Below are 15,592 nucleotides of genomic sequence, written 5' to 3'. Positions count from 1 at the left end.
AGCTATGTCGTTGCCATTGGGGCTCTCCACAACCACTGTCAGAGTAGGGACATCGGTAGTATTCAGGGCTGGGATTGGGATTGTCTCCAAGGCTTTGTTATACACGGGGCTGATGCCAAGGCTGAAAAACTCCCAACAGCTGGGGCCCTTTGGGCAGGTCTCCATCTCTCTTCGGTCTAGCCTCATGGTCTGTCCTTCATGGCAGCTTTGGAGTAGTCACACACCTTACCTGGCTACTCAGGACTCCCAGAGGATTGTCCCAAGAGACAGCGAACTAGGCAAAAACTGTGATTACCTTTTATCACCTAGCCTCGTCTCACTGTGCCACTTTTGCCATGGTCCTAGACCACCCATATGCAGAGGAAAGGGAATAGAATCCATCTCTCAACCCCATAGAGGATTATCAAATCACAATATAAGAAGAGCACGTAGGATGAGACACATCCATTCACGTGGCCATCTTTAGAAAATACAGCCTACCACAGTTATAAACCCAGGACTTGGCAAAATGCCTGGCATTTAATGTTTTCTCTCTAAATATAAATGGCCGATTGAATGGATGACCCTTATCCCACCCCCACCCCCCGTTAGACCTTATTATCTTATGCCCGGCTCTATTCTTGCCTTTCTCTTTAGCCCTTCCTACATTCAATTTATCCTTTACCCTACTTTCTGAAGAACTGTCTTTTAAATCCTGCATGTCTCATTTTCAAAGGTTCTGGTAGCTCTCAGTTGCTTATGGCAGTATGATGATATTGTCTTAGCTTGTGATTCTGTAGTGTTTCTGTGAAAATGGTACAGAGATACATACCCATGTACATATTTCAATTTATCTCTAGACTGAAAGAACAATATGTCTGGCATGTGTATGTGTTACTGTCTTCCAAATGTGCAACGTCTGTTATCTGTAGAAATTGTCCTGAGTTCGGGGTTATTGTTGTTGTTCAGTCACTCAGTCATGTCAACTTTTTGCCACCCCATGGTCTGTAGCATACCAGGCTTCCCTGTCCTTCACCATCTCCTGGAGCTTGCTCAAACTCATGTCCATTATGGTCAGTGATGCCATCCAGTCATCTCATCCTCTGTCACCCCCATCTCCTCCTGCCTTCAATCTTTCCCAGCATCAGGGTCTTTTCCAACGAGTGGCATCAGGTGGCCAAAGTATTGGAGTTTCAGCATCAGTCCTTCCAATGAATACTCAGGACTGATTTTCTTTAGGATTGACTGGTTTGATCTCCTTGCAGTTCAAGGGATTCTCAAGAGTCTTCTCCAACACCACAATTCAAAAGTGTCAATTCTTCAGTGCTCAGCTTTCTCAACTCTCACATTTGTACTTGACTACTGGAAAAACCATATCTTTGACTGTATGGACCTTTGTCGGCAAAGTAATGTCTTCTGCTTTTTAATATGCTATGTTTGTCATAGCTTTTCTTCCAAAGAGGAAGCATCTCTTAATTTCATGGTACCATAGTGATGGATTAAAACATCATGTTTAATTCTGCTCCCTCCTGTAGTCCCACAAAAACAATAGCAGAAGGCTAGAAAGGGCACATGTTCTTATAAGACTGGACTGAAAAGAGATAAAACATCAAATTTTTGGATAGAAAGCCAACAGAGAGCAATAACTGACTCAGGATTTGCAGTGTTGAAGCTGCTTTGCACCAAAAAACTTGATTAGGGCTTAGGAGTTGGAAATTCCAAATGCCTCTGAAATTGCGGAAGAAGGTGGTGTTGAACAATTAAAATGAGTGAAAAGTCTACATAAGAAGTAGACTAAAGGTAGAAGATTAAATGCTTATTTTCTTGGAGAGGATGAACCAGGATGACTGTGGACACAGAAGAGCAGGCAAGTTGATTATGTGATGTGTGGTAAAAAGAGGGGATATAATAGAGACCTACACATGGAACAGTGAGATATCTGGGCACCTTTTCCTACTAGGCTAACTAGGCTAAATGTTAACAGATAAGTTTTGACCCATGTACCCATTACTCAAACCAGTCAAGAAATGGGTGGAGTAGAAGGTGTACCCAGATGATTAAGGGGAAATGTCAGAGAGCAGGATCTAGGAAGCATCAGGTCCTGATTGGCACAGAGACCCAGAGGGCTACAGAAATGTGTCCCAGAAAAACATGAAACAGCGAGTGTCTGGTATGTTTTAACAAAGTTCTGAGAAAAGACTTAGCCCTTAAGTAAAGCCTGAGGGTAAGTTTTCAAGCACATTGAAAATAAGTTTTAAAAAGAATAAAATAGTACAGTTGTTAATTCCAGGGCGGAAATGTTGTAATCCCAGTATACTACATGGATCAGCCATAAATGAAATGTACATAGTCATCGTTGTAAATTTTAAAAATTAAGTTTAGAAAAATAAAAAGAGAAAGAGAAGGAAGGGAAGGAATGAGGGGAAAAGGAGGACGAAAAAGAAATCCTTTTTAAGTGTTACTTACATTAAAAAGTTTTGGAAGCTCTTGCCTATGAGATCAAATCTAAATCCTTCTGCATGACATTTTATGTCTTTCAGAATTGTATGTGTGTGTATGAGTTGCTCAGTCATGTCCAACTATTTGTGACCCCATGGACTGTAGCCTGCCAGGCTCCTCTGTCCATGAAATTCTCTGGGCAAGAATACTGGAGTGGGTTGCCATTCTGCTTCATGCTAACTCACTATTGATCAATAATACCTGATATTTTCATACTCTATGCCATGCTCATCTTTTCCCTCCTAACCTGGCATTTTCCCTCTTACCTACCTTCTGCAAATCTTATCCATCTTCTAACATCACTTATACCCTTACCACCTCCGTAAAGCCTTTCTTGACCATCCCCAAAGAGGGATCTTTCCCGTCTCTGTTACTGGCTGGATCCAGTTAGTTAATTGGGCTCTCTGCACTTCAGCTTTCAAAGCATTATGTTCTATGAAAGGGGCTTGCAAGTTCCTCAAGGACATATTCTCCCACAGTGGCTCATGCGGTGCTACAGATCTGTTTACATGGTAAGAACAGTAACATTTTTTGAACAAATTAATAATTAAGCTACTCCTCCTCCTGTCTCTGTCATGCTAGGCTTTTGTTGTTCCTTCCGCTGAGCATCAGGGATTTGTTGTAACTTTCCATTGATCTCTGCTTGTGTTGCTGGGCTGTGGCTACTGACTCAGTCATTGCTTGGATGCCCTGCCCCCTCCACGGTCAGAGCCCAGAAGGTGAGGAAGGTTTGGATGCAGATGGAGTAACCACACCATGATGCTTTAGTGGTGTTTATACTGCTCTGGAACATTTGTTCCTACCAAAGCCGAGTGGGACCAGAAGTGGCAGGTGCAGAGCTGTGGCTAAATTCTTAATTCCATTTAAGGGAAATAAGAGGAAAAGCAACAGGATTATCAACTCTTTCAAAGTGATTTGGTCTCATACAGACCTTTTCCAGTTAGATCCCAGGCATATTCTTGCCCAGAGACCTCACACTAGCAGCACCCACCTTTTCTAAGACCATCTGCTTGGCCCCCTGAGTATGTCATCTATCCACCCACTTTTTGTATTCCTTGGTGCTGAGATCCCCCTGAGCCTGTCCCTGTAGCCAACACACTCCATCTCTGATTCTACTTGTCAGATTCAGTCCTCTGAAGAGCAAGCAGACAATGAGGGTGACAGTTCAGTTAAGTCGCTCGTCGTGTCCGACTCTTTGTGACCCCCCTGTCCTCACCATCACCCAGAGTTCACTCAGACTCACATCCATCGAGTCAGCGATGCCATCCAGCCATCTCATCCTCTGTCGTCCCCTTCTCCTCCTGCCCCCAATCCCTCCCAGCATCAGGGTCTTTTCCAATGAGTCAACTCTTCGCATGAGGTGGCCAAAGTACTGGAGTTTCAGCTTTAGCATCATTCCTTCCAAAGAAATCCCAGGGCTGATCGCCTTCAGAATGGACTCATTGGATCTCCTTGCAGTTCAAGGGACTCTCAAGAGTCTTCTCCAACACCACAGTTCAAAAGCATCAATTTTTCGGCGCTCAGCCTTCTTCACAGTCCAACTCTCACATCCATACATGACCACAGGAAAAACCATAGCCTTGACTAGATGGACCTTTGTTGGCAAAGTAATGTCTCTGCTTTTGAATATGCTATCTAGGTTGGTCATAACTTTTCTTCCAAGGAGTAAGTGTCTTTTAATTTCATGGCTGCAGTCACCGTCTGCAGTAATTTTGGAGCCTAAAAAAAATAAAGTCTGACACTGTTTCCACTGTTTCCCCATCTATTTGCTGTGAAGTGATGGGACTGGATGCCATGATCTTCATTTTCTGAATGTTGAGTTTTAAGCCAACTTTTTCACTCTCCTCTTTCACCTTCATCAAGAGGCTTTTTAGTTCTTCTTCACTTTCTGCCATAAGGGTGGTGTCATCTACATATTGATATTTCTCAGTTTCCCTTAAAGGAAAAGCGGTATAAATAAGTAAGTATTACTTGCCTGTTAAGTAAGTGTTAATAGCTCAGTTGTGTCCAACTCTTTGCAACCCCATGGACTGTAGCCTGCCAGGCTCCCCTGTCCTAGGAATTCTCCAGGCAAGAATACTGGAGTGGGTTACCATTCCCTTCTCCAGGAGATCTTCCTGACCCAGGGATATTGAACCTGGGTCTCCCACATTAAGGCAGATTCTTTGCTATTTGAGCCACCAGGGTCTAAAATGCCTATTCTGTGGCCACAGATTCTTGTTTCTGGGTCACAGTTCACTGAGTCCTAGAATCTTAGAATTGAAAGAGACCGTCACGGCCACCCGGATAGTCTCCATAGTCTGCTGCATCTGATGACAAATCCCTTCAGCTTGTCTGACTTGTGCATTGCACCACTCCTGCTCACATTCTGCCATCGAGAGGAGGGACCTCCCTCAGCAAGTCATTGACGAGAGACCTAGAGACAGGACAGGAAGATCTGTGGGCAGATGGGTGATTGAAGGGTTTGCCTTAAATGTGATAGTTCTTTATTTGGGGTTGGCCAAAATGTTCATTCAGGAACATCTTATGGAAAAACCTGAACAACATTTTTGGGCGACCGCAGTATTTTATAATCACAAACCCCCAAGAGAATATGAAGCAAGATTTTAGGTCATCTCCTCCAGAAAAGGGCACAGAAACATGATATTTTGAACATAATTTTAATAGGTTCAAAGACTCCTCAAACCCATCTGCAGAAGCCAAGTTAAGAATTCCTAACTTAATGTTGTTTTTGAGAACCAAGCAAATGATCTTGATCCATGGACTAACATGTTTGTGTGTTAAGTCACTTCAGTTGTGTCTAACTCTGTGTGACCCTTGGACTGCAGCCTGCCAGGCTCCTCTGTCCGTGGCATTCTCCAGTCCAGAATGCTGAAGTCATTTGCTGTGCTGTCCTCCAGTGGATCTTCCTGACCAAGGAATCGAACCTGCATTCCTTGTGTCTCCTGTGTAACAGGCAGGTTCTTTACCACTAGCACCACGTGAAGTGAAAGTTGTTCCGTCGTGTCTGACTCTTTACGACCCCATGGACTATACAGTCCATGGAATTCTCTAGGCCAGAGTACTGGGGTGGGTAGCTATTCCCTTCTCCAGGGGATCTTCCCAACCCAGGGATTGAACCCAGGTCTCCTGCATTGCAAGCGGATTCTTTATTAGCTGAGCCACCAGGGAAGGCTACCCGCTCCAGTATTGTGACCTGGAGAATTCCATGGAGTCGCAAAGAGTCAGACACGACTAAGTGACTTTCACTGGAGCAAACTAGCACCACCTAACAATAATTAAATAAGCCTGACCTGAGAGGGGCAGGGGTCAAACCTTGGAAACTAAACATTTATCATGAGTTGTATCACTTCCTATCACTCGCATCACCCACCTGGACCAACTGTATCTCAGAGACACTAAGAAGGTTAAAGAAAAAAAGAAAAAGAGGCAGCCTTGCAAGTTATTTTGTGGGGCTGTGTCTTTCCTTGATATGCCTGCCACATTGTGTGGTGAAATGAGACATTCTTCACCGTTGTGGGTTGGCAACTCCTAAGTTGCTGAAGGTTCATGATTCTCTGGGCTCAGAGCTCACACATGTTGCACCTTTCAAAAGCTTCGTTTCCCTTTTGTTTGAAGTTTTTCCCAATGACTGAATTAAATATATTCTCTGTTGGCAGGAATGAGACAATCGGGAAAGGTTTTTGTACATTCTTACTCACAATGGTTAGATAGCATCACCGACTCAATGGACACGAATCTGAGCAAACTCCAGGAGATAGTACAGCATGGGGAGCCTGGTATGCTGCAGTCCATGGGGCTGCAAAGAGTTGGGCACAACTTAGCAACTGAACAACAACTCTTAAAACCAATATTGTTTGCTGATTATTGGAAGCCTTATGGTGGCAGCTGCAAAGCAAAACCCCCAGGTAAGTGCTCCCTGTAAGAACAACCTTGAGAAAGTCATGTGGCATATTCCATCATATATTTGGGCTGTGAAAGCTCTCTTGGGCTTCCCAGGAGGCACAGTGGTAAAGAATCCACCTACCAATGCAGGAGACGCAGGAGACGGGGTTTGATCCCTGGGTTGGGAAGATTCCCTGGAGGAGGAAATGGCAACCGGCTCCAGCATTCTTGCCTGAGAAATCCCATGGACAGAGGAGCTTGGCAGGTTATAGTCCACAGGGTCACCAAGAGTCAGACATGACTGAGCACACCCACAAGCTTTCTTAAGTGTCAGGATGTTACTCCTGGGAACACGTGCTTTCCACAGAACTCCATGGACAGAGTCAGTCCCACACTGACCCCTCCCCATATGAAACAATGTTGACTGCTGGACCAGATGTTTGCAAAGGGGAGAGGTGTTGGGATGATTATCAGGGTCTAGTCTATGAGTCACTTCTTACCAGCCCTGAAAAGAAGTGTTCTATTATGCAAGGTGAGAGGAGACAAGAAGCAGATCTTTTTTCTCAATAGTAACTCCTTGGTCTGAAAGGAACTAATCCATTCTTCTGCCTCCAGGCAACACAGCATTCAGATTAGGTTTTTGTTCTTTTTTCCCCCCTGCATTTCCAAAGGACATTCCAGCCTTCCTTAACCTTGCATTCCAGAGCTTCACAGAGCCTGTACTCAGGAAATACTTCCTCAGGTTTAACTTAAATCCTTCTCCCTGCAACAGGAGACCACTGCTGTCCTCTGAGGATTCAGAGAACAGCTGCCTGGCCCCTTGCCAGTCCCACCATCCCACGTTCCCATTGTTCCGGGGAGGAAACAGCTCTGGGCATGTGTTGATTGGCTCCCTACCACCCAGTGGGAACCCAGGCATGAACCCCAGGCTCCTCTGAGGGGTTACTTTGCATACTTGGGGCACTGTTCTCCCAGGATTCTAAAATGATCACAAATGACTTATCAGCCTCTGCAAACAAAAGTCTCTGCAGGGGCTTTGAGAGATGACATAAAAGAATGCTTTGCATCTTTATGGTGCTTTACCTAACGTTTGCGCACAGGCAAGTTCCACTCTAGGTATAATAACCGTCATTTTAAAGATAAGGAAATGGCTGGACCAACACTGGCACAGATTAGAACAGGGGAAACCAGGAGCTGGACCTGAAATCATGATGCATCAACACTCCACGGCACCAGTGGTGCTTCCTGGCAAGAAAATAAAGCCCTGGTTCACTGACCATATATTTCTTATCTTTGCAATTCTTAGTCTAAGGAAAAGAGAGGCAAATATGCTGCAAGAAGGGGGACCCCTTCCAGGGCCCAAGAGTGGGCTCTTGTCTAACACCTGGAAGTGAATTGTTAAGAGGAGACACACGTGCTGACAAAGCAAGAGACTGTTGGGAATGGGTAGCTGGGTGGAGAGCAGGCAGGTGAGGGAACCCAGGAGAATGATTCTGCCACGTGGCTCGCAGTCTCAGGTTTTATGGTGATGGGGTTAGTTTCTGTGTTGTCTCTGACCAATCGTTCTGACTCAGGGTCCTTCCTGGTGGCATGTGCATTGCTCAGCTAAGATGGATTCCAGTGCAAAGGATTCTGGGAGGTTGATAGGATGTGCGGGCTGGCATCTCTCTTCTCTTTAATACTTTATTTCTTGTTGGTTGTGCTGGGTCTTTGTTGCTGCAAGCAGGCTTTCTCTAGTCGTGGTGAGTTGTGGGGCTATTCTTTGTTGTGGCCCAAGGGCTTCTAATTGTGCTGGCTTCTCTTGTTGTGGAGCCTGGGCTCTAGAGCACTTGGGTTTCAGTAGCTGTGGCTCTTGGGCTCTAAAGCGTGGGCTTAGTAGTTGCAGCAAGTGGACTTCAGTTGCCCCATGTTATGTGGAATCTTCCCGAACCAGGGATCGAACCCATGTCCCCTGAATTGGCAGGAGGATTCCTATCCATTGTATCACCAGGGAAGTCCTCTCTCCTTTTGGCCTTTCCCAAATTCTTCTGGTTGGTGACAACTTGTTAATTCCCCGTTCCTTACCAGGACCTCCTGTTGTTAAGATAGCTCATACAAGTGGCTGCCCTCTTGTCTGGCCAGGGCAGGCAGTTTCGGTCAGTGTTTTCCCTAACAGATATGCAAGGAAATGGCCGTGAAGACTCACTGAAAACTGTGAACATATGGAAAGTCTTTCTTCAGTCACGAGAATTGTGGAATTAGTGGTGGAGTAGGAAGTAGGAAACTGACCCCACATCCCAGGGTGAGCAGAGGGGCTGTGGAGGTAGATAGATCTGATTTCCAGCTTCAGCTCCATACGTGCAGTGTGACACAGACAGGTTTCACTCAGCTCTGAGCTTCTGCAGCATTATGTATGAAATCAGAATAATCATACCATTTCCACAGGGTTATTTTGAGGAGTAAAGGAAATAATATAAAGTGCTTAGCGCAGGGTCTGACAGGAAGTGCTAAAGAAATGTTATTTATTTTGTAGAGTAAATTGAGCAATGAGATTGAATGAAGTTAAATTAGGAAAGGTTTCATGGAGGGAATAAGAATGGGGTCAGAATTTGGAGAAGGAAATGGCAACACACTCCAGTATTCTTGCCTGGAGAATCCCATGGACGGAGGAGCCTGGTGGGCTACAGTCCGCGGGGTTGCAAAGAGTCAGACACGGCTGAGCGACTTAACTAACTAACTTTCAGAATTTGAAAGCAGGATTGGGGCTTGGTGAACAAGATTAGAGAGAGGGCATTATTTCTTTGCCCTCAGCTTCCCAAAGGCACAGAAATGTCAGTCTTTGAATGTGGATGCCCAAACTGCCTGTCTCCATGGACTTTACCATTTTTAAACACACTGAGGCATGGTAAAATAGCAGAATGTCATCAGAGAGGCTGTGGATGGATGGCTTATAGGAGACATGGGGAGACACCAGCATTAAAGCAAAGTCTATCCCAGAATGAAGAATAACTTCAGTATAACTCCATTAAAAATTGAATGTGCTGTAATGTTGAGCTATTCTTAGTGTGGATAACTGCTTAAAAGGTTAAGTTTAATGGCTTGGCTTGCTTGCCATAGATCTGCTGCTTCTGATATAGATGAGAGAGATGACCTCTCCAACACTCTACAAATTATTGGAAATAGGGAGATTGCAATTCTTGGAACTTTCCTATTGATTGGTTAAGTAAATCATCTGCTAAATAGAAATCTAATTTGAAAGGTATACATTTAATAGAATTAATAAGTGAACTGATTAGGCAGAATGTTAGAAGGAACCCCAAAATGCCTTCATTGATTGGAAAAGTATCAACTGGCCCCAATGAGAAAGGATCCAGGAGGCTTCTTTACCACTAGCGCCACCTGGGAAGCCCCAAGATAAGAATTACTAGGCTCATTTTACAAAGGATTCAGCCTAGTGGCATGCGCTTCCCAGGTGGCGCTAGTGGTAAAGAATCCACCTCCAAGTGTAGGAGACACAAGTTCAGTCCCTGGATGGGGAAGATCCCCTGGAGGAGGAAATGGAAACTCACTCCAGTATTCTTGCTGGGAGAATCCCATGGACAGAGGAACCTGGTGGGTTACAGTCCATGAGGTTGCAAATGTTGGACATGACTGAGCATCTGAGCAGCAGCAGCCAAGGAGTATAGCTGATTTTAACCCAGCTCTGACTGACTCCAAAGTCTGACTCCATGGTTTTTCCACCTCACAGGTTTGCCTCAAGAAAATGGAATATTATTTAATTTTACTGAGCGATTATACTCTATGTATGGGACTGGAATAAGCTAGGGCTGCAAAGTTGTATCCAGATCATGAAGAGTATGGAATCACTGAGTGTAATGTTAAAAGATGAATAGGCAATGGGCAAAGAGGGTTTTAGAGTGGGGTGAGAGTGCAGAATAATCAGAATTTTCTTTTCTGATTTTAAGACTATAATTCAATATAGGAGAGAGTAGAAGATATGAAAAGCAAACAGGAGGAGACAAGTCCTAGTTCTAGCAAGTTAGTAATAAAAGTTGTTTTGTTTAATTCAATTTTATTTTTTATACAATTTTAAGAGATGGGAATACCAGACCACCTCACTTGCCTCTTGAGAAATCTATATGCAGGTCAGGAAGCAACAGTTAGAACTGGACATGGAACAACAGACTGGTTCCAAATAGGAAAAGGAGTATGTCAAGGCTGTATATTGTCACCCTGCTTATTTAACTTATATGCAGAGTACATCATGAGAAATGCTGGGCTGCATGAAGCACAAGCTGGAATCAAGATTGCTAGGGGAAATATCAATAACCTCAGATATGCAGATGACACCACCCTTATGGCAGAAAGTGAAGAAGAACTAAAGAGCCTCTTGATGAAAGTGAAAGAGGAGAGTGAAAAAGTTGGCTTAAAGCTCAACGTTCAGAAAACTAAGATCATGGCATCCGGTCCCATCACTTTATGGGAAATAGATGGGGAAACAGTGGAAATAGTGGCTGACTTTATTTTGGGGGGCTCTAAAATCGCTGCAGATGGTGATTGCAGCCATGAAATGAAAAGACACTTCCTCCTTTGAAGGAAAGTTATGACCAGCCTAGATAGCATATTAAAAAGCAGAGATATTACTCTGCCAACAAAGGTACATCTAGTTAAGACTATGGTTTTTCCAGTAGTCATGTATGGATGTGAGAGTTGGACTATAAAGAAAGCTGAGTGCAGAAGAATTGATGCTTTCGAACTGTGGTGTTGGAGAAGACTCTTGAGAGTCCCTTGGACTGCAAGGAGATCCAACCAGTCCATCCTAAAGGAGATCAGTCCTGGGTGTTCATTGGAAGGAATGATGTTGAAGCTGAAATTCCAATACTTTGGCCACCTGATGCGAAGAGCTGACTCATTTGAAAAGACCCTGATGCTGGGAAAGTTTGAGGGTGGGAGGAGAAGGGGATGACAGGATGAGATGGTTGAATGGCATTACCACTAGTTTGTTCTCTATATCTCTTGAGTCGCTTCTTTTTTGTTATTTTCACTAGTTTGTTGTACTTCTTAGATTCTACATATAAGTGATCTCATACAATATCAGTCTTTCTCTCTCTATGACTTGTTTCACTAAGTGTAATGCCCTCCAAGTTATCCCTTTTGCTGCAAATGGCAAAATTTTGTTCCTTTTTATGAATGAGTAGTATTCTGCTGTATGATTGTCCATATGGGTGTGTGTATGTATATATATTTTTTCCCTATCAATTCATCTGTTGATGATGAATGTTGGTGGACACTAAGATTGCTTCTATATGTTGGCGATTGTAAATAATGCTGCAATGAACACTGAGGTGCATGTATCTTTTCAAATTAGTATTTTTGTTTTTTTGTTTGTTTTGGGGTATATACTCAGGAGTGGAATTGCTGAGTCATATGGTAGTTCTGGTTTTAGCTTTATGAGAAATCTCCATGCTGTTTTCCACAATGGCTGCACCAATTTACATTCCCACCAACAGTGTACAAGGGTTCCTTTTCCCCCACATCTTTGGAACCATTTGTCGTTTGTCTTCTTTTTGATGATAGCCACGCTGATAGCTGTGAGGTGATATCTCATTGTGGTTTTGATTTGCGTTTTCTTGACGATTAGTGATGTTGAGCATCTTTTCCTGTACCTGTTGGTTATTTGCATTTCTTCTTTGGCAAAATGTCTATTCAGATCTGTCCATTTGCAATTGAGTTGTGTGTTTATTTGATGTTTAGTTGTATGAGCTGTTTACATATGTTGGATATTAATCCCTTATCAGTCATATCATTAGCAAATATTTTCTCCCATTCAGTAGGTTGTCTTTTCACTTTGTCAATGGTTTCCTTTGCTGTGCAGAAGGTTTTAAGTTTAATTAGGTCTCATTTGTTAATTTTCACTTTTAAATCCTTACTTTGGAGATGGATCCAAAAAAATATTGCTGTGATTTATGTCAAAAATTGTCCAGCCTATGTTTTCCTCTAGTTTTATGGTATATGGTCTTACATTTAGGTCTTTAATCAATTTTTGGTTTATTTTTTATAAGGTGTTATAAAATGTTAGTATTAAAAATGTGAACCAAGATGGTAATGAAAAGACCTGCAAAAAAGGGGCACATTCTATTTTCCAAAAATAGCCATAACAATATTTCCCATCCCACATGTTCTTCCAGTAACTTATCATTCCCCTTCAAGAGGCAGAATCTGTGACTCCTTCCCATAAACCTGGCAGGGCTTTGTAACTGCCTCAACTAACAGAATATGACAAAAGTGACATTATGTGACTTCCAAGGTTAGGTCACAAAAAGTGGTATTGCTGCTATCTGGTTCTCCCTCTCTCTGGATACTTGTTCTTAGAAGCCAGCTGTTGTACTACAAGAAAGACGAGGCAACACAGAGAGGTCTGTGTGAACAGAAACTGAGGCCCCTAGCCATTGGCCCCAGCTGAGCTTCTTGCCAACATCAAGCAGCAACAAATGGCCATATGGAAGTAGATCTTTCAGCTCTCATTTGAGCTACCCAGATGAAACCACATGGAGCAAAGACAAGCCTTCCAAACTGAGCTTTGCCCCAATTGCAAATTTGAGGGCAAAATAAATTATTGGTATTGTTTTAGTTAACCGTTGGGGTGACTTGCTATGCAGCAATAGATTGTTGTTGTTTTGTTGCTAAGTTGTATCTAACTCTTTGCCACCCCATGAACTGTATAGCCCACCAGACTCCTCTGTCTATGGGATTTTTCAGGCAAGAATACTGGATAACGTTGCCATTTCCTTCTCCAGGGGATCTTCCTGACCCAAGGATTGAAACCACATCTCCTGGAATAGCAGGCGGGTTCTTTACCACTGAGCCATCAGGGAAATGCAGCAGTGGATCACCAGGACAAAAAGGGCCAGTGGAATAAAGAATTATTGGTGTAGCAACCAATAGGCATACTGATGAATTCTGGTCAGATGGTTACAAAGGTTGGTTTTATTTACTCGATTGTGTCTCCATTATTCTGATGATAGCAGATTTTTAGAGTTGGGAAATATGTGCATCTAGATAACAAAGTACTAATCATAGCATTTATATAGTATCCACTCTAAAGGGTGGAGATTGTGATTTAGATAATTGTCCATAATGATGAAGGATCCAATGGAAAACAAATCTGTGTTGGGAGTCTACTATATGTCAGGCAAAATGTTAGATTTTCCACCTGCCTTTTCTCACCAAATCTTCACAAAACTCCTATAAAATCTTACTGTTACTTTACAAGGGATCAGAAAAGTTTAGAAAATTGACCTTTTAAAAAAATCATCTCATGCCAGTGAGTGGTAGGGGCAAGATTCAAGCTCAAGTCTGATTCCAGAACTGTTTATTTCACTGCATTGTCCTACATATTTGTCAAAGGTGATTTCTCTTTGGTTTTCACACGTGTGCTGTCAATGGTCTTTGAGTTATTCAGAATGGATTCCTTTTTCTTCAGCAATAGCATGTTTATTTACCCTTCTTGGCTACTATTTTTTACAAAAGGAATTTGCATTCCTGGTGCATACACAATCCAATGGTGTTGAAAGCAGATGGTCCACAAGTATGCTGTGAGACATGGGGAATCAAAATTAAAAGAAAATTTTGTCACAGTTTATGGAGTGCTGTGGTACTTTGTATATGCGTACATACAGTGGAGTGTATGTCATAAACAGAAGTGGCTTCTTTATTAAGTTGGCTATTATCTTTATTAAAGGTATTCTTTCAATCAAAGCTAAGACATTTTACCCAATGCATGAGTGTCTTATAAGTTGGGTTCTGAACCCAGCATGAGTTGCGCAAAATATGCAAATGCCTGTCCTGATCAGTCTGCTTTAGAATTCTGTCCGGGGCATGTGATTGTTTGAATGGGAAGGGTTCCCTGAGTCATTTCTTGGAGGGAAAAGATATATAGAGGGCAAGAGGTGAAAGTCTCTACCTCTGAAAGTCAGAGGGTTCAGTGAGCAGGAGAAATGGACATTTAAGCTCGTCCATTCTGTCCTGGTACTGCCACTGCACATGGTGACTTTGCTCAAGTCATTAACCCCATGTTTTTCTTATTAGTTCCAGGGGGATAATAACACCAAGCCAGTTCTTCAGAAAAAGTCATCAGTGTTTGTGCAAACCCAAAAGTCCTTTCTTATAAACAACACTCTCTTTTCCTGTTTTTTCCCCTGACAGCAATGCATTTCTTTCCTCAGCATGCCATTTTCAAAACCTTTGACATTTCACTGCACCTCATCATTGCCTTCATTGGGGATCATGCCAATTTGTCAGTTTTAATCTGTCCAAAAACCTGCATCTGCCAACATAAACCTTTTTATTTCTTACATGTTGATACAAAGATTTCACACATTGATTTTTGCATAGCTCTGATTTCATGCAAGCTAAGCAAACAGTGACAGGTTGGTACTTGAGGTAATGAATGCTCTATCAGATTAATACAAATCAATGGCATTGGCAAGTTTTAGATGAGGCACAGGGGGTGGGGTCTGGAGAGCAAGAGCTGCCAGAACAAGACAGATGGTCAGAAGCTGACACTCTTACCTCTTTATCATGATGGGCTCATTAACAGATTTCTCTCCTTTGGGTCTTATTTGAGTTTCTTGGCTTTAAATGGCACCCCACCATCTTGGGAAAAAACTGATGTACCCTTCTCATGACCTGGCATAGAGGACCTTCTAGTGTCGAAGATCTATTTAGCAGCCTGGAGGGCTAGAACTTGGGTAAATGGATACCAGAATTTACTGTTTATTGAATAGGACCATTGGGGTCCAAAGAGTCAATATATCTCTGGGAAGAAGCTACTTTTCTAAAAACTACCATTTATTGAATGTCAAATCCTATACCAGGCACATTATTTTATTTAATTCTCACAATAACTCTAGGAGATAGACTTCATTATTTTTAATCCTTGTTCTTATTGTTGCTATGCTGTTTCATAAGTGAGAAATGGAGGATTACATAATCTGTCCAAGGAACACAGCTGGGGCATGGACAAGGCAGCACTTGACTCTAGGTCTGTAGAATTCTGAAGCCCTGGGGTTAACCACTGGTCTCATGTATAGAAGCACATGGCTAAGTCTGTGGGCAGCTTTCTTAGTCCTGAACTGGTGCTTCTCCTTTTTCCCTTCCCCTACCCCTTTCTTCCAGAAGATGTCAAAGACTCTCAGCTATCTCTCTTCTCCTTTCAGAAAAACATACTTCCATCCTCAAGTTCTTTTCC

General features: G+C 42.8%; 1 long non-coding RNA gene across 1 annotated transcript in view; it reads left to right on the top strand.

Moving 5' to 3' along the window:
• Positions 1 to 13,979, top strand: part of LOC147357622 (uncharacterized) — a 150,841-nt gene extending 136,862 nt beyond the window's left edge. The window contains exon 4 of the long non-coding RNA XR_015141474.1: positions 13,140 to 13,979. This is a non-coding gene — a long non-coding RNA (uncharacterized LOC147357622). The remainder of the gene's footprint in view (positions 1 to 13,139) is intronic.
• Positions 13,980 to 15,592: the final 1,613 nt, after the last annotated feature.

Source organism: Bos grunniens, chromosome 15, assembly GCF_055505025.1.
Source record: "Bos grunniens cultivar Pamir isolate PY7600 chromosome 15, Bosgru_T2T1.0, whole genome shotgun sequence".
Classification (NCBI taxonomy): Eukaryota; Metazoa; Chordata; class Mammalia; order Artiodactyla; family Bovidae; genus Bos; species Bos grunniens.
This window is presented reverse-complemented; position numbering and strand designations above follow the sequence as displayed.